The 21,166-nt window shown below is 41.6% G+C and overlaps 1 protein-coding gene across 4 annotated transcripts in view; it reads right to left on the bottom strand.

Moving 5' to 3' along the window:
• The window catches only part of LOC118969742 (uncharacterized), a 203,064-nt gene that overhangs the window by 179,950 nt on the left and 1,948 nt on the right, over window positions 1-21,166 (bottom strand). For all 4 annotated transcript variants that reach the window (XM_073230051.1, XM_073230054.1, XM_073230053.1 and 1 more), the window contains exons 2-4: window positions 16,480-16,624; window positions 6,821-6,906; window positions 5,744-5,816 (exon numbers count right to left, since the gene is read on the bottom strand). The gene's annotated coding sequence lies outside the window, so the exon portion shown is untranslated. The remainder of the gene's footprint in view (window positions 1-5,743; window positions 5,817-6,820; window positions 6,907-16,479; window positions 16,625-21,166) is intronic.

Consider the following 21,166-nt stretch of genomic DNA (forward strand, 5'->3'; position numbering starts at 1 on the left):
ACAAAAACCACATGATCATCTCCATAGATGCTGAAAAAGCATTTGACACAATTCAACATCCATTCATGATAAACACTCTCAACAAAATGGGTACAGAGGGCAAGTACCTCAACATAATAAAGGCCATATATGACAAACCCACAGCCAACATTATACTTAACAGCGAGAAGCTGAAAGCTTTTCCTTTAAGATCGGGAACAAGACAAGGATGCCCACTCTCCCCACTTCTGTTCAACATAGTACTGGAGGTCCTAGCCATGGCGATCAGACAACACAAAGAAATAAAAGGCATCCAGATTGGCAAGGAAGAAGTTAAACTGTCCCTGTTTGCAGATGCCATGATATTCTACATAAAAAAAACCCCAAAGAATCCACTCTAAAACTACTAGATCTATTATCTGAATTCAGCAAAGTTGCAGGATACAAAATTAATATGCAGAAATCTGTGGAATTCCTATACACTAACAATGAACTAGTAGAGAGAGAAATAGGGAAAACAGTTCCATTCACAGATGCATCAAAAAAAATAAAATACCTAGGAATAAACCTAACCAAGGAAGGGAAAGACCTATACTCTGAAAACTACAAGACACTCATAAGAGAAATTAAAGAAGATACCAATAAATGGAAACACATCCCGTGCTCACGGACAGGAAGAATTAGTATTGTCAAAATGACCGTCCTGCCTAAAGCAATCTACAGATTCAATGCAATTCTTATCAAAATACCAACAGCATTCTTCAACGAACTAGAGAAAATCGTTCTAAAATTCATATGTAACCACAAAAGACCCTGAATAGCCAAAGCAATCCAGAGAAGGAAGAATAAAGCTGGAGGGATTATGCTCCCCAACTTCAAGCTCTACTACAAAGCCACAGTAATCAAGACAATTTGGTACTGGCACAAGAACAGACCTATAGACCAATGGAGAAGACAAATAGTGACTCTGTGGCATCTTACTACACTGATGGACAGTGACTGCATTGGGGTATGAGTGGGGACTTGATAATATGGGTAAAGTAGTAACCACATTGTGTTTTCATGTGAAACCTTCATAAAAGTATATATAAATAAAACATTAATAAAAAAAACGTAGTGGTATATCAGCCAAGAAAAAAAATCCATCTGGAAAAAATGAGTAAGTAGAGGTTTTTCTCCAGATTTCATTGAAACTGTGAGTTTTCTATCTTGTGACAGATAATCCCATGTACATGACAAACACTTCCTTAAGAAATTACAAATGAACTTTCAATTTTTAAAAATGCTCTATTTGCCTCTCTTAGAAAGGAAGACCAATTTTGTAAAAGAACCATGAATGAGAAATGAAATTTGACATGTAACAAAAGCAAACAGTCTTCCTCATATACTTTTTTTTTTTTTGAGAGGGCATCTCTCATATTTATTGATCAAATGGTTGTTAACAACAATAAAATTCAGTATAGGGGGGTCAATGCTCAATGTACAATCATTAATCCATCTCAAGCCTAATTCTCATCAGTCTCCAATCTTCTGAAGCATAACGAACAAGTTCTTACATGGTGAACGAATTCTTACATAGTGAATAAATTCTTACATGGTGAACAGTACAAGGGCATTCATCACAGAAACTTTAGGTTTTGATCACACATTATGAACTATAAACAGGTCAAATATTAATATTCGTTTGATTTTTGTACTTGATTTATATCTTGATCCCACATTTCTCCCTTTATTATTATTATTATTTTTATTTTTAATAAAATGCTGAAGTGGTAGGTAGATGCAAGATAAAGGTAGAAAACATAGTTTAGTGCTGTAAGAGGGCAAATGTAGATGATCAGGTGTGTGCCTATGGACTAAATATAAATCCAAGCTAGACAAGGGCACCAAAACATCCACGGATGCAGAAGATTTCTCTCGAAGCAGGGGGGATGAGGTTCTGAGCCTCACCTCTGTTGATCCCCAATTTCTCACCTGATGGCCCCCCTGCGACTGTGCCTGTCTTAGGTTGTTCCTCCCTTGAGGAATCTTACCCGTCTCTGGCTAACCAGTCATCTTCTGGGGCCATACAGGGAAATGTAAAGTTGGTAAGTGAGAGAGAAGCATATTGTTTGAAAAGGTTAGCTTTTTACTTCTTTGCAGATTTATGCCCTGTGGCTTCTATGCCCAGCACTTGTCTCGAGGTATCTTTACCACCTGGAGGAATTATGATACTCGGTAAATTCGATATGAGGCACGAATTCTATTTAAGGGTTGTAATTAGGAAGGAAGAAGAAAAGCTATAGAGGTAGTATATGGAAGAAAACATGGGAGGATTGATTATTTCTTTGACATATCTTCTTGCAGAGTACCTTAAGTATGTATAGGTTTTAAACTACTAACTAATTTGCACACACATATTAACATACTAGGAATACGGTGACATAAACAAAGCAAATCTATAATTACCATCCATCTCCAGTGAAGCCAAGAAAACCATTTAGGCACCCTAGGCATTTGTGAAAATTTGTCTATGATATGATGCATATTGTCCTACTGTACTTGAACAGTCTGAGAAAAATCAGACAAATTAAAGCATCCCATTTCTGGGATCTGTTCACATCCCATATGTTCTTTTAACCATAGATAGTCTATAGTCATAAGATTTTGGAGTGCTACAACTTGCACCCCTCCCAACTCCTGGTTGAGTTCCAACAGTACAGATCTGGTCAAATTCGTTGTCTCACTGTATGCACATGCCAGCCTAGACATCTCCCTCCTCATTCCTATGGCAAGTCCAGGAGACGGTGGGCTGGATGCAGCCACAACCGCAGCATCGCCCAGATCCCTGTGGAGGCTGTTCAATTATTTCCTCCCCCAGTTTGGGGAAGTTTTCAGCAATTATTTCTTCAAAGAGACTTTCTATCCCTTTTCCTCTTTCTTCTTCTTCTGGTACCCCTATAATACGAATATTATTCCTTTTGGCTTGGTCACATAGTTCTCTTAGTGTTTCATTCCTGGAGATCCTTTTATCTCTATGTCAGCTTCTATACATTCCTGTTCTCTGGCTTCTATTCCTTCAATGGCCTCTTGCATCTTATCCATTCTGCTTATAAATCCTTCCAGGGATTGTTTCACTTCTGTGATCTCCTTCCTGACATCTGTGATCTCCCTCCGGACTTCATCCCATTGCTCTTGCATTTTTCTCTGCATCTCATCCCATTGCTCTTGCATTTTTCTCTGCATCTCTGTCAGCATGTTCATGATTTTTATTTTGAATTCTTTTTCAGGAGGACTGGTTAGGTCTGTCTCCTTCTCAGGTGTTGTCTCTGTGATCTTTGTCTGCCTTTAGTTTTGCCTTTTCATGGTGATAGAGATAGTTTGCAGAGCTGGTACAAGTGACCGCTGGAAGAGCTTCCCTTCTTGTTGGTTTGTGGCCTTCCTCTCCTGGGAGAATAGCGACCTCTAGTGGCTTATGCTTGTCAGCTGTGCGCAGGCAGGGCTTCTGCTACCTGCCGGTTTGCTATGGAGTTTATCTCCACTGTTGCTGTGGGCGTGGCCTGGCTGGGGCTGCTCCTCCAAAGTGGTGGAGCCCCGCTGGAGGGGGAGCGGCTGGGAGGCTATTTATCTCCGTAAGGGGCCTCTGTGCTCCCTGTTGCCCAGGGGGTTAGAGTGCCCAGAGATCCCCAGATTCCCTGCCTCTGGTCTAAGTGTCCTGTCCTGTCCCTTTAAGACTTCCAAAAAGCACTCCCTTTCGCAAGGCGCCGGGTTCTTGCAGGTGTGGATGTGGTCTGGATGTTGTCCTGTGTCCTCTGGTCTCTATTTTAGGAAGAGTTTTCTTTGTTATATTTTCATAGCTCTATGTGTTTTTGGGAGGAGATTTCCACTGCTCTACTCACGCCGCCATCCTGGCTCCGCCCCCCTCATATTCTTTTTATTCTGGTTTCTACATTTAAACTTAATGCAATTTTCAAATAATATTACAAACAGTGTTGAAGTCACAGCAACCCATCTAGACTACCCTAACCACTACCATGAGTTCAAAGAATATATATACTACTAATTTTATGAATTCAAGGAACAAACAGGCTATGAAATTTAGCTTTCTATGAGGCAACAACACAAAAACTTTTCCATAAAGGTCTTAAAGATCTATGAACTCTGCTACCTACCACTTCAGCATTTTATTAAAAATAAAAATAATAATAATAAAAAAAAATCTATGAACTCTGTAACTGAGCCTGATTTCTTACTGCTCATGAAATTTAAAAAAAACTTCCATGTAAAGATCAAATAGGATTTCCTTTTTTAATTAATTAAATTAAAGCAACTACTGAGAGTTACAGAAGGGAAGTATTCTAAAGAGTAATGAATCTTCTGTTCTCAAACTCTTCACACATTGCACATAGCCTTATTATATATATATAATGCATCCTTCCATGATAAAATAAAATCAGCAATTGTATAGTATTCAAAGCCTCTGGATAATTTAGGACTATGATTATAAACTATCCAGAAGAAATTGTGTAGAAAAATCTAGGTAAAGGAATGTAATTTAGTGAGGGCCTCGGCTAAGAGAAAGTGTAAGAGGCAAAAGGATGAATTGTGATTCCCGTCTCAGTGTCCTCAGAACAAAGGTCTCTGGAGACTTTATTTCTATCGGAATTTTATAGGGAAAAAAACATATACGAAAAAGCCTAAATAATGTGTAACCCAAATTGACACAAATGATAATCAGAAGTCAAATATAGAGTATTGTTATTGAATGATTGGGTAAGAAGGGGGTTGGAGCTTTGAGAATAATGAATCAAATGGATTCCATGAATTCTGCAGTATCATGAAAATAAAACTAATGAAAATACCTCACAAAAAACATACCTCACACCAAAGAAAAACCATGTCCTACAACTTCCACTCAGATTAACTGTGGTAATTTTGTCCTATAAAACACTTAATCATCTCTTCAAAAGGAAAACATGGTGAGAAGTTTGATAATCTAACTCAATTAAAATATTATTGGAGAATTATCTTTCTTTCTTATCTATCTCAAAACTTAGAATACCAAAATGTAATAGTCAAATATATCTGCAAAATGACCCTACAATTAAGATAATTGTTGGTACCAAATGTTGTTTTTAAGTTCTGCAATAAAACAGTCTCCCAGACATTTAATAGTATGTCACTTGGTAAATGAAAGTTTCCACAATGTAACAGCAGTGAGAAGACCAAAAAATTATGCTAGTGAAGAGTCTGGCTGAAAGAAACAAAAATATGGATCATTTTGATCCAACACTAATTTTATTTCAAGTTCCTACAGAGCTGAATAAAATGCTGACACCACCACACAAAAATTTATTGAGTTGGCAGTAGACAAAGCATGATGTCAGCTTTCAATATCACCATCCACATTACCACACAGCATGAATGTTCAACGCTTGAACTTCTTAGACTTTATGGCTAACATTACAGTAAAAACAAAAACCTTCGGCATGAGGCATCATTAAACATAGATGAGTTTAGTTTGGCATGGTTTGGCTTAAATTAGTCTAGTACTTTAACAAATTCCAGAAAAAACATGAAAAAATGCAAGCTTAAACATCACAATTTTCTAAATGTGCTACATTCTGCACCAAACAGACCCATATAAATAAGTCTTAGTCAACTCGAACTAATATTCAAGTAAATAACACCACTTACCTCTACCCCCTGCACACCCACAAAGTGTAGGCTGACAGGAGACATGGACACACACATACATGCACACACCCATGTAGTAAGTCCTTACCTTCATGGCAGGGATTTCTTCAAGCAATCGTTCTGCTCGTCTCTGGCTTTTTAACAGCGCATCTTCAGTGCCCCTGCAGATAATATAATATGTAGCCAAGAAAAGCATTTCTCTTAGACTCATATCAAATGAAAAATTTCTTCATTTCTTTTAAAAAGTCATAATAAATCTCTAACACTCTGTCATCCTGTACTGTCCTCAACAAACTCAATTCCATCAACAAACTCAAGATTTGGCAAAAGAAGCATTGTCCCAGCATTATATTAATGACTATTGATATTAACAGTTTGCCTTCTATTCCTTAAAAGGATGGCCAAATAATATTTTTAATTAACAGATTAATAACACTTTATTTTAATGTAATACAAATTTCATAAGCTATAATTAAAGGTTGAATTAAATTTTATTAAATGAAAACTTGCTCCCTGGAATTAATGCAATATCTAAGTTAAAAATCTGATTATACTGGAGAGGAAGGCTATCTTCTGAAATATTTGTTAAGAAGGAACAAGAAGCTAATCAGGAATAAAACACATCTTAAAGCATAAAAACTATAAATAGCATATTTTTCCTCTAATACTAGTGAAACTAAAATTACAAAGTACATTTTCAAAAACATTAGGTTGAACATGTTTTCATAAGCACTTCCACAAGACACTGAGAATTTCAAATTAATCACCAATTCAAGGAATAAAGTGATATAAAATCTTTGTAACCGATCCAAAGTATTAGTACATTTGTTAAACTATAGCAACATCTTAAAGTAACTTGCAATAACATAAAACACATAAACAACCCCAAAGGGCTTTTATTCCAAAATGGCAGAAAGGAGAGTTTGGGAAAAAATCAGAAGAATTCATCACATACTTTAAAGTAAATAAGGTCCAAACCATATAATGACATACTGACACAGCACATTTTGTCTCACTCACATCCTTTCCACATATAAAACAAAGTGCTGCATGAGTAAGATATTAAATTATTCCTCTAGGTCCCACACTTCACTTTTGTAAATACTGAATAAAAACAACTTTTCACATTTTATTAGTCCTGGGACCATTAGTTTAAGTGACTTACTTTTGTGACTCCAGTCTGCTCACACTCCTGACAAGTTTTCAGATAAAAACTCAAATTCTCTTCACTTCTTTTCTCATCTTCCCAACCTGTGAGGAATAAAGCCAAAATTAGGAAGGCTCTTGATTCAAGAAGAAACATACTTTGTTTTGAGTCTTATTATAGATTACCAATTGAACCAAATTTTTGTTTAACTGTATTCAGTTTGATGAAATCAAACCTCTTCCATAAACAGCAATGGAATAAATCAACATTCTAAAAACATGTCTGAGGATTTAAGAGAAGTAAGTTGTGATTTTTAAAAAGGTCATAGCATTCCCTGTGGGTGGTATATTGACATCACCTGTACATCCTGTTCCTGAATCATAATAAACAATGAGTTCCCTGAGGTCAGAGACCATCATGTTCATCTTTGGGTCCTTGTGGTTTAAAACAGAACTTCACCCATAATGGGAGACATTTAATTTCCTGAAGGAGTGTTTGTAACAACAATAGCAAATTATGTCAAAGAATTGTATTGTATTTATTTATAAAGCACCTCCGCATTTATTTTTGGTAATATATTATTTCAAGCATAACTTTAAAAGAAACACCAAAGACACAAGGACATACACACACCAGATACATGCTTTCAATCATCCCATCAGAGAACAATGTTGAACCCAGAACAAAAAAACAGAACTATGGCCAAAGACATGGAGATATTATAATGATAAAGAACTCTGTATTACGACAGTGCTTACTACAAGAATGGATGCTATCACTTTGAGTTTATGTTCGTCTGTCATTGTTAGGAGCCGTACATCTTATAATTCTTCCTGTAATGTCCTTCTCCTTCTCCACTTGAGAAACTACATAAACTTCAGTTCAGATATAATCTCTCCTGTGAAACCTTCCATGGTTTCTTCAGCTAAACATAACCTGTTCTTCCTTGAGGTTCCCACCATACTCTGAAGGTAGGATCTCACTGTACTGTCACTAACTGCACATGTTAGGCTGCTTCTTCTATAGTCTGAGCTCCTCTCAGAGGACAGGGCCTTGCAGTATTTACACAGTGTTTTCTGTGCCTTGCAAGAGAGCCTGGCACACACAAGCCCTCAAATTCTTCTCACCAAAATAGTATTATCAACCTCATCCTGTTTCTTCAAGGCTCTTGAATTTAGCCTTAACAGCTCTTATCTCCTATTAGTATCATTCATCCCTTATCCACTAAAGATATTGGCAACCAATTCACAATTTCTCTCCATCCTAAGTTTTGCCATCATTCTGGGTGAGGTAGATGTCCACTTGAATAACCCATCTGATATTACATCCTCACTTCTTGACTTCCTCTTTTCTAATGACCTAATTTTTTCCATCTCAGCCACCCACAATTCCATGGTCACACTGTAGCCCTTGTCATCACTAATAACTACTCCATTTTTAAAATCATGAATTCAAATACTCCACAATGAGAGCACAACTTCCATCAGCTTGCTTATTCAACTTCATCCACCACAACGGTCTGTCACTTCACTGAAACCACCAGTTCACTAACCCCTTTCATCTTCTCTCAAATGGTTAGGCCTTTTAATTTTCCTTTTATCCAGTTTGGGTACACAATCAACACTTGCCAATACCTTAAACTCCCTCTGGCTAATCCTGGATGAAAACAACATTCCAAGTCTTTTTTCACAGCACTCCAGGAGGCAGGAAATACTTGAAATTCTACAATAAACCCCCCAGGGCTAACCTTGACTGGCCTCTACACTTCCTAGCAACTCTACTGTACTTTCTTGGTCAATACACTCTACAACGACTATTTTAAACCTTTGCATGCTTTCCTAAAACATCTGACCTTCTTCCTCTTTTTTTCAATTTCATGGAGAAAATAAATATCAGATGGAAACCATCATTTTTTATTACCACAAATACAAATTTACTTGCATCCTCATCCTCTATTAATAAATAAAGTTATAAGAAATACCCCTACACGTCAGGTTAGTCTCCTAAATGTATTTTGGGAGCCCATCCTTTTCTGCCTTCCTAGAACCCTTTCTATAGACTATTCCTTTCCTCTAGCATTGTCAATCTCTTTAAATGGATGTTTCCCAGTGATTTTTAATCATGCCAGGATCATTTTCACTAAAGACACAAAACATCCACACTACAAAGTTTACTAGGAGCACCCTCTCTCTTCAACTGCCTCAGAGCTAAGCTTTTAAAGAGTTCAAACTATTTCACGCATCCCACATAATTCCAGTTTCCCTTCCCAATGGTCCACTTCAAACCATCACAAAATTCAACAGGAATTTTTCAGACTTCATTTACTTAACCATCTCAGCAGCGTTGGACACTGCTGACTGCCTCCTCCTCCTTGAAACGCTCGGTACTTGGTTTCCAGAACAGATCACTCCCCTGGTTTTCCTCCTTCCTCTCTACACACTCTATCTCAGTTTTCTAAGGCTCACAGACCTCTAATCAGTCATGAGTTCAAGACCAACTCTTCTTTTCACAATATACTTTTTGAAAGGAAAAGAGCGACACATAACAGCAATTCACCGGAGAGTTCCGCTTTATTAGGGAAAGGTGCTGGGTTATATAGGAAGGGGTATGAATTGATTGAGGTGTCACTTCTACGGGGCTGGTGGCTGTTGGCTAGGTGCTGGGATTGGGAGGGGAGAGAGAGGTGATTGGGCTTCAGGTGGCACCGGCGGGAACTGAGGACCCCGAAGAGAAGCCGGAAGTTTGCCATCTTACTGGTGGGGTCCCTTCATTCCCCCCTTTCTCCTCTATGGGGTTGTGGACATTGCTTTTTCTCTGACTGCTTCTTGCTGAACAGGGGCATAGAAGGGAGTGAGGGTTTGAGGATTGGGAGGAAAGGGTTGATAGGATTCCCCACAGTAAGGATGAGTAGATGTGGACTTATTCAGGTTGGATATCAATGAAGGTTTTTTATGACTACAGGTTGAGGACCTGTTGATTCTAATGGTGCTAAGAGGATATGGGTGTCAGGAGCCAGGCATCTGCGGCCAATGTTTCCAGGAACAGTTTCCAGTGGAGAGAGGGGTCCATCTCAGCATGTGGTGAGGAGGTCACATGAGGGTGAGGGATCTTCTGTGGCCAGAAGCTGGTAGTTCCTGAGTAAAAACTGGTTGAAAGCTTGATTAGAGATTTTTCCGACTTGGGATTTGATGAACTTTATTATACAGGGTAAGAAGAGACAGGCGAGAAGAATGATTATTATGGGGCCTGCGATGGGCCAGAGCCAGGTGAGGAGGGGGTTTGTTAGTATTGACGAGAATGGGTTGGAATTGGAAGCAGAGTGGAGACTGGAGGCAAGGTCAGTGAGTTTGGTAATGTCAGTTTCTACAATGCCGGATTCGTTGATGTAATAGCAGCACTCTTCCTGGAGGAAGACGCAGGTGCCGCCCTTCTCGGCTGTAAGCAAATCTAGGGCCTGCCGGTTTTGAAGGGTGACCTTAGCTAGCGAAGTGACTTGTCTTTGGAGAGAGGCTAGGGAATCGGCAGTGGATGTCAGGGCTCCCTCAAGTTTGGCGTTGAGATCTCTAACTGCCCATAGAGAGTGACCCAAGGCTCCTCCCAAAAACCCTGCCCCAATGGCTGAGGTGATCAAAGAGATACCGACCATGATGGGAAGGAAAGCAGCCCTTTTTGTGCACGAGGGCAAGGGAGGTTGGAGCTCAAGAAATTCTGCCATGCTGTCAAGTGTAAGCTGTGGGATTAGGGTGACGAGAATGCAGGGTATATTGGAGTTGGGAGGCAGTGAGTTGAAAAGACTGCCATTACACTAAAAGAAGTGTCCCGGTTGCATAAAAGTCTTAGAGCCGGAGGTAGGGGTGTAGATAGAGAGGCAGTGAAGTGCGCTGGAGCGGGGTGGAGTTGGGCCTACACAGTGGTGGATGGTGAGATTATCTGCATATTCTGGTTCCCATAGGGGTATGTCTGCCAGGGGGCAGAGGGGTTGTCTTTCTGCATGGAAGGAGTAGTTGGAAATATTAAGGGGCAAGGCGGCCAGCAGTGGGCGCTGTAGTGATGTGCACAAGAAACAATTGGCGGTGTTAAGGGTGTGGTTGAGAAAGATGGTGGTGTCCTGAATGAGCTGTAATGAAGAGTAGGAGAAATGGGAAGAGGGGCGGGGATAAGAAGATGAAGAGGTGCCGTCAAGAGTTTGGATAATGACTTTTTCGGAATGTCTGCTATCTGATGCAACTTGAGAGATCTGGGAATACTGTGGGTACTGGAAGTTACTCATGTAGTGAATGGCGCAAGACCAGTAGGGCCATCTCCTGTAGGTGTCTGGCCATCGCCTGCAATAGGCTTGTTTTTGGTCATAGAGGAAGCAGAGGTAGGGAGAATAAGGGTAGCTGCTAGTGAACACTTCAGTGGAGGGAGGAAAGTGGAGGTATAAAGGCTCAGAGCAGCTTTTCAGAGGGCAGTCTGGTGTGGCAATGAGGGCAGTAACTTTTGTTTGATGCTGTGTGTAAGTCTGTCTGACTTTGAATCGCCATACAAAGGAGGCTGGGGTGGCGGGGAAGACAATAAGAATGAGGAAAAAAGCAAGAGAGCAGTAAAGGAGGAAAAAGTCATGATTTGGGTATGGATGGCAAAGGGGGTGAAAAGGATTTTGGAGGAAAGAGGACAGTAAGGTCAGGAGTCTGGAGGGAGGGAGAGTCTATAAACTTTTGTAGGTTAAGAGATCTTTTAGGTGATGTGGGGACAGAATGGTAAGGGGCGCCCTGAATGTCAGTTTATGAGCTGCCTTCTGCAAGAGCTGTCTAGTGGCTAATGCTCGTAGGCAGGGGGCCCATCTCCGAACTGTGGGGTCTAATTGCTTGGAGAGATAAGCTACTGGGGCAAAGGATGGGCCATAATATTGGCCTAGGACTCCTAGAGCTTGACTGGACCTCTCATGAATGTATAATGAGAAGGGCTTCGACAAATTAGGAAGATGGAGAGCTGGGGCTTCTACAAGGGCTTGACAGAGATTAATGAAGGAGTGTCGGGGTGAGGAGGATAATGGTTTTTTAGGGGGGCTCTTGCTGAGGTCGTATAGGGGTCTTGCCAACAGGGAGAAGTTAGGGATCTACGCTCTAAAATATCTAGCCAGGCCTAGAAAGGAAAGGATTTCTGTCTTGGTTTTGGGAACGGGCAGGTCAGAGAGGAGCCATTTTCTGTCTAAGGTAATGGACTTTCTTTGTTGAGATAGAAGGAATCTGAGGTAAGTGACAGGAGGGGAAGAGATTTGAGCTTTGACGGGGGATACTCAGTAACTTCTGGAAGCTAGAAGGTTAAGTAGGGAGGCAGTGTCAAGTTGAGACTGTTCCCACGAGGGACTGCGGAGTAGAAGATTGTCTGTATTGTAATAAAGTGGACTCAGGGTGATCATGATGAAACTGTTTGAGGTCCTGAGCTAGGACCTGTCTAAAAATATGGGGACTATCTCGGAAACTTTGTGGCAAAACTGTCCAAGTGAGTTGTTCAGAATGTCTTGTGTATGGGTCTGTCCAGGTGAAGATGAAAAAATCTTGGGAGCAGGGGTCTAGAGGGATAGAAAAATGGGTCCTTGACATCTAGGACCGAGGCAGGGATCTGTGATAAAAGGCTGTATGGATTTGGAACTAAGGGATGGATAGGGACAACGGCTATGCTGATGAGGCGAAGGTCTTGGACAAGGCGGAAAGATCCGTTGGTTTTTTTAACAGCTAATATGCGGGTATTAAATGGGGAGTGAGTGGGTCTGAGGTAATTTTTGTTTAAGAGATCTTGAATGATGGGTTGGAGGCCTATGAGGGCTGAAGTGGTTAGGGGGTATTGGGCCTGACAGATATACTGAGAGGGGTCACGAATTTGATAGAGGCAGGGGGATATAGGGCCACGGAGGGGCTTGTAATGTCCCAAACTTTGGGATTTACAGGTTGTGTGAGGGCGGAACCGGAGCTTTCATTGGGTAGAGGGGGGTCGTCGGCTATGAGGGCCACCAGAAAAGGAGTACTGGGGGCTGTGGGAGTGGATATAGTTATGGAAACGTGGAGGAGGGAAAGGATGTCTCGTCCTAGTAAAGGGATAGGACACTGGGGCATAACCAGGAAGGAGTGGGAAAAGGGTATGGGATTGTCTAGGATTGTGCATAAAAGGGGGGGAGGTTTTAATGGGAAAATCTGTTTACCTCCTACCCCGACTATAGGAGTAATGGCTGGCATGGTAGGGCCCCGGTATTCTCGCAAGACTGAGAAGGTGGCTCCTGTATCTAGGAGGAAGGAGATGGGGCGACTGTCTCCTGTTAAAGTAACCCTGGGCTCCTGTTTGGTGATGGAAATGGTCGGGCGAGAAGCCCCCGGGCCCCGTCAATCTTCTTCTGCCAGCCCCACTATGGCGGGCTTAGGATGGGGGTTGTTTATCCAGCCTCCCCTTCGGGTGGTTGGGCAATCAGACCCCCAGTGGCCCTTTTTGTGGCATCTGGGGCATGGGGTGGTAGGAGATCTGGGGGAGGGGCACGCCCTTGACTAATGTCCCTCTTTTCCACACTTGAAACAAGCTCCTGGGTGGGGCTTATTTGTAGAGGGGCGCACAGGTTGTGGTTTTATCAGCTGGGCCAACATCTGGAAATTGGCCTGATCAGCCTTTTGTTTACGGCGTTCTTTCTCCTCCTCCCGGTTATGGAAGACTTTAAAGGCCACTGTTAGGATCTCAGTCTGTGGGGTAGTGGGGCCCTGTTCTAACTTTTTGAGTTTAGCTTTAATGTCGGGGTAGCTTTGAGCTAGGAAGTATGTCATAAGGACATGTCTTCCTTCAGGTGTTTCTGGGTCTAGGCTGGTATACTGTAATAATAGGGCTTGAGTGAGTCTGTCTAAGAACTCGGAGGGAGTTTCGTCTCTCTTTTGAATTATGTCTTGGAGTTTTTGAAAATTGACTATTTCACGAGCTGCCTTTTTCAGACCTGCTATTAAGAAGGAGGCAAAAATATCTCGAGAGCAGAGACCTACGGCGGTGTTATAATCTCAGTGTGGGTCTTGTTCGGGGACAGCAGTGAGGCCAGGGGAATAGGTGGGGTCAGTCCTGTGGGTTTCGGTAGCGTGCGTTTGGGCGAAGTCCCAAACTCGTCTACGCTCTTCAGGGAGGAGAGTATTGGCCAGGAGCATGAAAATGTCATAATGTGTGAGGCTGTAAGACTGGAGGGTCCATTGAAACTCCCTGATGTATGTCATGGGATCAGTGGAAAAGGAACTTAGGCGTTTCTCTAGTTGGGCTAAATCTCCTAAGGAGAAAGGGATTTGAACACGCACGATGCCTTCAGATCCTGCTACTTCCCGGAGGGGGGCGATAATTTTGGGAGGCTCTCGGGACTGAGCCTGAGGGGGACTGAAGGGTTCTGGCTCAGTCTGTGGGGGAGAGGCGCGGCTAGACCTCTAGACTAGTCGAGCAGGTCCTGAAGTGCGGAAGGGGGGCAAAGAAAATAAAGAAAGATAGAATCAGACGCACGTGTTGCCAGCCTGCAGCCCAGCTGCTTGCCTGTGCCGCTCTAGTTGGGCTTGAACTCATGACTCTGAGGTTAAAAGTCCCATGCTCTACTAACTGAGCTACAGCAGGGCTCCAGTTAATTGCTTATGGAATGTGTAAACAGAATGTTCTTTGTTCTCCATTCCTGCCACATCTGCAAGCGGGGGAAGGGCATAGCTAGAAGCAGGGGTGGTGTTTCTACACATCTTAAAGGTCTCCCTATTTTCAGAGTGAGGAGTCTTGGCTCGTCTTCAAGGACAAGATATGTTTTTGTGGACAGATAACTTCTAAGGACTGCACCGGTTGTTCTCTAGCTTGTGCTTTCCCATGCTGCGTTCAGACATGGGGGAAGGTGCTTTCTCATTCTCCCTACAAACAAGTGAGAAGACAAAGGCGGTCCCTAACAGGGGAGAAACAGGTGATGAGGGCAAAGAAGGAGGAGGCCCTTGGGACCTAGTTAAAGGGGGGGCTGAAATGCTCAGGCTTAATCTGCAGGGAATGAAGGTGGAGGAGGTGAGATGGGGGAGGAGATGGTTGGGGAGGAAGGGAGAAGGGCTGTTGTAGGAGAAGAAGGGGAAGGGAGTGAATGGGAGGCTTCTGCGGGGGCGGCGGCTTCCAGGCTAGGAGAACTTGGGAGGGGACGGGGGGAGGAGGAGGCGGAAAGCTTCGATATAGGGAATCTCCTTCCATTTTTTCAGGCGCTGGCAGTAGTTAAAAAGATCGCGAGTGATGTTAGGATCAAGAGTTCCCCCTGCGGGCCATTGGTTGTTATTGTCTAGGGGGTATGTCGGCCAATCTTGGGAGCAATATTTACGGAGAAGTTTTGGTTTTATATCAGGCGTCAGGGAGAGGGTAGCCAGATGCTTAAGCAGGCATTCAAGAGGTGAACTTTCAGGGAGGGATGAGGAGGCTCCCATGGCTAAAGGACAGAGAAGGAGACAAACAGGGGAGGATGAACGGAGATCCTCGGACTGGAAGCAGACTACAAGGAGACAAAGGGCATCCCCGATGATCCTTGGTGGTCTGTGGAAACTCATATACGAGTCGGAATTTCTTGGGAAGTGTGGGTCATCACCCAGACTTCCCTAAGAAGGCAGAGTGCCGGAGTCACGAGGTACCTAGCGCTAGGCGTTTTCAGCAGGCAGAACAGATTTCGGAGGACGTAACAGAAGGAGGAGGGGGCGGGGAAAGGGAGCGTTCTCATCCGCAAATGAGTCACCTCGTTTATGGCTGTTGGAGGGGGGGCGGCCTGAGAGTCCGCCGCAGCTGTGAAGGCCTGAGGTGGGGATTTATGGCTGTCGGAGGAGGGGCCTGAGGGTCCGCCGCAGCCGTGAAGGCCTGAGGCGAGGAGAGTTCCCTCCTCATCCCCGAGCGTCAGGGCCTTGCCGGACGATCACGGTCAATGGCACTGCGATAGCTCGGGGAAGAGTGGCCCACTCCGGGGGGAAAACTTACCTAAAGGCCAGAGAGGAGTGGTGAGTGTGATGAGCCAGCGCCGGAAAAAGAGGATGAGGGCAAGCTGCTACTGGTGTCGGCGGGAAGACGGGGCCCAGTTGGGGTGTCCCATCTCCCGGGTTTCAGCACCAATGAAAGGAAAGGAGCGACACATAGCAGCAATTCACCAGAGAGTTCCGCTTTATTAGGAAAAGGTGCTGGGTTATATAGGAAGGGGTATGAATTGATTGAGGTGTCACTTCTACGGGGCTGGTGGCTGTTGGCTAGGTGCTGGGATTGGGAGGGGAGCGAGAGGTGATTGGGCTTCAGGTGGTGCCAGCAGGAACTGAGGACCCCGAGGAGAAGCCGGAAGTTTGCCATCTTACTGGTGGGGTCCCTTCACTTTTGAACCCTAAAGATGTACATATATATATTGTTTTAATTTGTCACCTAACCAAAGATGACTAAAAAATGTCTACCTTTGTCTGAGATCTCTCTTTTAGTCCAGATCTAAATACACAACTGCAACTGCCTACCTGGTATTTCCTCTTGGGTATGTTTAAAATTATTTCCAACTCACATTTGTCCCTCCCCAGTTATCCACAATTCAGTCATAATACATTATTTAACATACAGATCCAATGTCACACTTTTACTTAACTCTCCCCAGTGGTTTCCAATTGCTCTTAGGATGGTCACACAGGCCTTTTTTATTCCTTCATACTCACCAGGATCACATCTACCTCCAAGTCTTTACACTTGCAATAATATTCTCTGGTATGAATGCTCTTTCTCCCCAAGTTAGCTTGTAAACATCTTATCCCTCTGATGTTGGCTCAACTGTCATTTCTCAGGGAAATATTTTCTGGCCACCTGGAGAAGGTAAAACATTCCATTTATGAGCACTTAGAGTGCTGCTAGAACTTATCATGACTATTAGTTTTAGTTTAATTTAGTTTAATTTTACTTTTAATCTGATTAGGTTTAATGTGTCTTCCTTCCAGTAGGTTTTAAATTCCATGAAGGTCAAGTATCTGGTTTTACTCAACACTGAATCTTACCACCTAACACAGGATGACATAGCAATTGTTCAATATTTGTTAAATCAACAACCAGAGAGTTTGCAATACTCATGTGTTCATTCACTGTTTGAAGTGCAGAGTATATACTAACAGAATGCACAGTAATCAGGTTTCTTTCCCACTAGATATGTTAACCTCTTTAGAATTTGTTTCAAAGTTAGATCCATTTAGAAAAAAATCACACTCTAAAGAGTCTCTTCAGTAAATGTTAGGAAAATTGGATAGCTACATGCAAAAGAATGAAACCGGACCATTGTCTTACACCACATCCAAAAATAAACTCAAAATGGATTAAACACCTAAATATAAAACGTGAAACTATAAAACATAGCTTTTATAGAACTAGAAGAAAACAGGCAGAAAGCTCTTGAACATTCATATTAGTGATTTATGGAGGGATGTGTCTTCCCCAGGCAAGGGAACCAAAAACAAAAATAAACAAGTGGGACTACTTCAAACTAAAAAGCTTCTGCACAGCAAAGGAAACCACCAACAAAATGCAAAGGCAGCCTACTGTATGGGAGAATGTATCTGCAAATTATATATCCAATACGGGGCTAATAAACAAAATATATAAAAAAAACTCATACAACTCAACTCCAGAAAAATAACAAGTAATCCAATTAAAAAGTGTGCACCATGTAGACATTTTTCCTAAGAAGGCATATAGATGGCCAACAGACATGAAAAGATACTCAACATCACTAATCATCAAGAAAATGCATATCAAAATCACAATGAGATACTTCACACCAGTCAGACTGGCTACTAATATCAAGAACACAAGAAATAGGAATTGGAGAGGATGTGGAGAAAGGGAACTCTTCTAAATTGTTGATGAGAATGTAAGTTAGTGCAGCCACCATGGGAAGCAGTATGGAGGTTTCACAAAAAATGAAAAATGTCATACAATCTAGTAATTCCACTTGTGGGAATTTAACCTGAAGAAAACAAAATCACTCATTCAAAAAAATATATGCACCCCTATGTTTCACGGCAGTATCATTTACAATAGCCAAAATATGAAAGCAATGTAAGTGTCCATCACCAGACAAATGGATAAGGAATATGAGGTACATATGTACATAATGGAGTATTACTCAGTCATAAAAATGAATGAAATCTCACCATTTGCAACATAGATGGACCTAGAGGAGATTAAGCTAAGTGAAATAAGACAAAGACAAATACTGTATGTGGAACCTAAAAACAAAACAAATGGACAAACAAAACAAAAACAGATCCATAAACACAGAGAATAGACTGATGGTTGCCACAGGGAAGGAGATGGGGGGATGGGTGAAATAGACGAAAGGGGAAAAAATTAGTTAGAATGTCTGATATCTTGATCTCAGTGCCAGTGACATGAATATATACACATGTCAAAATTCCTCAAGCTGTACACTAAGAGTTGTGCATTTTATTGTAGGTATCTCAATTAATAAAATATGTGTATCAATGAAGTCATTTAGACTAGGTTTAAGTAAAAAAGAATTGCTATATTTTATAAGCAACATAATAGGGATTTATGACACATTTTTTGAAAATTATATCATTCATACAGTAATTAATAACAAGTGATAAATTATGCATTAAAATTTATTAGCAAATGTTTCTAAGTGCTATGCCCTGCTGGTGCATGAGGTAACTATACAGCATTTGCTAACCACTGTAAAACAAACTTAACTAATAAATCGCAGAGTTGGTCCTCAGTTGTACTGCATTCCAATCACAGGAGAACTAGACTCCAATTTTAAAATTCCAATGTAAGAAGTTCTGTGGTTGCCAGTACGGCATCAGGGAATTCTTAAAAGCAAAGGGAATGTTTCATGCACTAAGTTTCATGCTGATGCCAAAAAATGCTTTCCTAGCCTTTTTATTTCAGTATGTATACTGACTTTAGTGCTTTTCCTTCAGTATACTGACTTTTACAGTACCAGTGTGTAGGCAGTAAGAAAATGTGAAAAGCTCAGTATATTAAAAAAACATAAGTATATTCACTTTATGTAAAAATGGAGTTAGTTTTATTTTTCTCCCACCTACTCATCTCAAACACTTAGTTTCTTCCGAGCATTTACATTTTTGTTCCACTGACAGCTAGCTAGCTATCAATAGCCTTTCAGTTAGGATTTAAAAAGTTGACAATGAATTTACACCTACTATGAAGCTGGTTGACAGATAACCCAAAAGCCAACAAACAGGCCTAAAACACCCAAAATCATCAGAAGGCCATGCACTGTTGAAAGACCAATGTTTTTTTTTTTTGATTCTTCAACCAAAAGCACACATTAACTATCACTGTTAGAAACGTGAAAAAGTATGATTGTGATGGGGGGGGGAGGAAGGAAAGAGAAATAAAGTGAGCGGGAGAAAACAGTGGCATAATAATGGAAATCCTATGTGCTGACAGAGAAGAAATAAAATGAAAGAGAAACGACAGGAAAAAACACGAAGACAGAAACTGAAGGTCAAATTTGTAGGTCATCACTAAGACTGACAATCCCAAACTGAGCCCTCCAAACAGCAAAAGAACGCATTTAATATAATCTACGAGAGCAGGAGGAGGAGTGAGGACTTGCACACAGGAGCGCACAGCACTGGTGCCGGAAGGGAGGCGTCACTGAGAACCCAGCCGTGCGGAAGCCCTCAGCCTGGTAATGTAACCTGCATCACCTCTTCAGTAGGCAATGACACAAAAAGGCTACCACAAAGAGCAAAGCTAGCAGTGTCTAACTCAAGGAGATTCCAAAAAGAGTTCCCCTGCTCAGAGACTTAAGAAATCCCATTTGTACTGGAATAACTCAATAACAGGGACAGATGTGTCATAACTAAACGCTGAATCATGCAATAAAACAAAACCCTTTCTGTGGTTCTACATGCCAAGCAGCTAATGTAGGTCAAAGGAAAGAAAAATAATGTGTTTTACAAGGTGAGCGCTCCTATGTATATTACATGTATTTCTTAATAAACCAGCTTTCTCATGTACATAGACTTCTATAAGCTTATGGTCAATGTGAACTTGCTTGAGAGAATGACCTATACTTGTGGGGTGACACTGATAACACGTGTCCGATCTACAAAGCTGAGAGCAAACGTAAAGGTAAACTCTGCTGTGAACCGACCCTCAGTCGGCTGTCTGCCAGCCAGCCAACTGGCCGGCCTCCTCTGGTGATGCACTGACTCTGCCGTGCATTTTAATTTAGCCTGCAACAAAGCCCCAAGGGCTCTTAGGAAACAATGATTCCAAGAGCTAGTACTCTCCTAGGGAAGCTTGCAGTAGGAAGAAAACTGAGCTATCAAGGATCATAAAAATAATGCCTCAAGTTTTCATTTAACAGATAAGCACTGAGGATATGATCAGTAAGCAAAAATTTACTACCAGGCGGAGGGCATAAGAAATCTCTCTCACGCGCACACACACACAGAGCAATGACCAGAAGTGCTAAATAAATGGTGCAACAAGAGCTTATAAAAAGGGTAAATGAAAGTCAAGAAAGGTTTCCCTGAAAAAGTGAAAAGTAAAGTGTAAGTATGAAATGTAATAATGAGAGGAAAAAGAGCTTCAGGTAAAAGGAACACCATGTGTAAAGGATCTACAGAGTGCTGTGCTAGACAGTGGAGGAAGGCCAGCGCAGCTGAAGAACAGAGACTGAGGAGGATGTGGTATATCTGACACAAGGGGAGAGACTGGCCTTATTTAGACTGCTCTTTACCAAAACCAACGGAGGTACCACCTAGGTTTCAAGAAAGGGGTGGGGAGGTCACATGATCAGATTAATGTTTTGAAGACAGCACTCCAGCTGCACTAAAGAGATCACATTAGAGGTAGTGAAGAGTCAAGGAAAATAGCTGGGAGTTGGTGGGAGATACAACCTAGACTAGGATGAGGGTGCTGAGTAAACAGTAATGCAGAGATCTGAAAGATAATAGTGAATTTGAACTCTTTCAGATACATTTTTTCCCTTGAGGTTAATTCTTTTGCCAATTTTCTATGACACATTCTCTTTAATTTTCATGAGCAATTTTATACTAATGACATTAGCTGTTTATGTCATATTTGCTGTATTTCTTTTTTCTAATTGGTTGTACTATTTTTTTCCTTGGCATGTTCTTCAGTTTTTCTGTAGATGTATCCATATTTTTTTCCCTTTGTAGGTTTTCTTTCATTTATTTTCAATTTCAACACCTTCCCTCCTCTCCACTTTTTTCTGTCTTTTTTCCCCCCACCTTCAGACTAGAACATAAAAAATTTGCTTCAGTGTAGGATGTGTATAGTTCATTCAGACATCCAGTAAACATTTACAGAGCACCTACGTTGTAGGGCAGAGACATA

This window comes from Manis javanica, chromosome 2, assembly GCF_040802235.1.
Source record: "Manis javanica isolate MJ-LG chromosome 2, MJ_LKY, whole genome shotgun sequence".
Taxonomy (NCBI): Eukaryota; Metazoa; Chordata; class Mammalia; order Pholidota; family Manidae; genus Manis; species Manis javanica.